Source organism: Somniosus microcephalus, chromosome 8 (genome assembly GCF_052327205.1).
Source record: "Somniosus microcephalus isolate GS21.2 chromosome 8, FLI_Smic_1.0, whole genome shotgun sequence".
NCBI lineage: Eukaryota > Metazoa > Chordata > Chondrichthyes > Squaliformes > Somniosidae > Somniosus > Somniosus microcephalus.
In genome coordinates, this window is record NC_140994.1 from 237,865,746 (window position 1) to 237,867,622 (window position 1,877).

Consider the following 1,877-nt stretch of genomic DNA (forward strand, 5'->3'; position numbering starts at 1 on the left):
TGTGAAAATAGCCGCTTGTAGTCTCTTTGATTTACGACTATTAGAGCTGACCCTGTGTCCAATTCCATTTCCACTTGGACTCAGTCTATCTTGAGTGTAACCCAGATCGTCTGGTGATCCTCCATTTCGGTTACATTATGTAGTTTCAGACAACCCAGCTCCTTGCTTCCGGAGTCTGTGTCACTTTTCTGTTCATCTGAACCACTGTCCATCACCTGGTGTACCTTTTTGTACTTCTCCTGTGGAGATTTATTACTGTTGGTTTTCTTCCCAGACCTGCAGACTCTTGCTATGTGTCCTGCCTTCCCACACTGTCTGCACACTTGGTCCTTGAACCAACAATCTTTCTGGTCATGTGTTGTTCTGCCACAGCGATAGCACTTCCCTGTTCCATAGGTCATTTCATTGGTGCCATATTCTTGCGGTCTCCGTTGTATCTCTGCAGCGCCCCTTGCGGCTGCTTCGTGTGATACTGCCATACTGAAAGCGTAAGGTCCTTTTCTGATAGAAGCTGTTTCTGGGTTCCTTCACTTTGTAGCCCACACACAAACTTGTCCCTTAACGTGTCTGCTAGTCCCGCGCCAAACTGGCAGTATTTCGATAGCTTGCGCAGTTCCGTTAGGTACTCAGCATTGCTTTCGTCTTTGTGTTGGTTCTGTGATGAAATATATTCCATTCATCACTGCCTGTTTTCTGTGTCTTGTAACTGCCTGCTTTCTGTGTCTTTTCCCTTCCCCCAGTCCTCATGTATTATGTATTGGAATGTGCTGGAACTGGTTGTGTACAGGGCTCCGCCCATACCTGGCTCCTTTGTAATCTAAGTTCAGTCGGGCATCAGCCTCCTGAAGGAAGACATCTCTCTATTTTACGTGTTATGTTCTGAGTTAATAAAAGCCTTACTTTTGTTCTGCTAACTTCGAGTCTCGGAATAATTGAGGCACATCAATTTTATTAACTCAATTTTCAACACTATGGATCAACTCCTGAAACCCGAACGTTTGGATTTGGATCAACATGCTCCGGACGCATCAGCACGCTTCGGACACTGGTTTGACTGTATGGAATTCTTCCTGGACAATTCCGCAGCCGTCAAAGACGCTACGGACACTGCGAAGATGATACTCGGAATGCTACGGAATTGGGTAAGCCACCGGGTTTACCCCCTCATCCAAGACGCTGATACGTACCTGGCCGCCTGCAACACCTTAAAGGCGCATTACCAGCAGCCTACGAATGAGGTGTATGCTAGGCATCTACTCGCTACTCGCGCACAGCGACCTGGGGAATCGGTGGAGGAGTTCCTAAGCATCCTGAAAAAGCTTGGCAAGGACTGTAAGTGCCGAGATGTAAAAGCCGCAGTGTACACCGACGAGCTTGTTCGCGATGCCTTTATCACAGGCCTCAGCTCCACTCACATCCGGCAAAGACTGCTGGAAAAAACGGAGTTGGACCTGAAACAGGCTGCGGACACCGCGCAGTCCCTGGAGATGGCCCAGAGAAACTCGGACGCCTACTCTTCAGCCCACGCCGCCACGTGTGCGCCGAGGGCGCCGCCATCTTGGAAGGCATCTTCCCCGCCCGGCAGCCCGACACCGGCGGGGCCCAGCTCTCCCCCCAGAAGCCCTACGACAGCCGCGACGCGTCAAGGACCCAACTGCTACTTCTGCGGGCAGCCAAAGCACACCAGAAACCTGTGCCCGGCGAAAGGCACCACCTGCTTTAAGTGCGGTAAGAAGGGGCACTTCGGGAAGGTGTGCAGAGGGAACCCCGCCGGAAAACCAACCGCCGGAAAACCCGCCACCGCCGCGTGTGCGCCGTGGGAGCGGCCATCTTGGACGCCATCTTGCCCGACCTCGTGGGGTCCGCCATCTTATGAG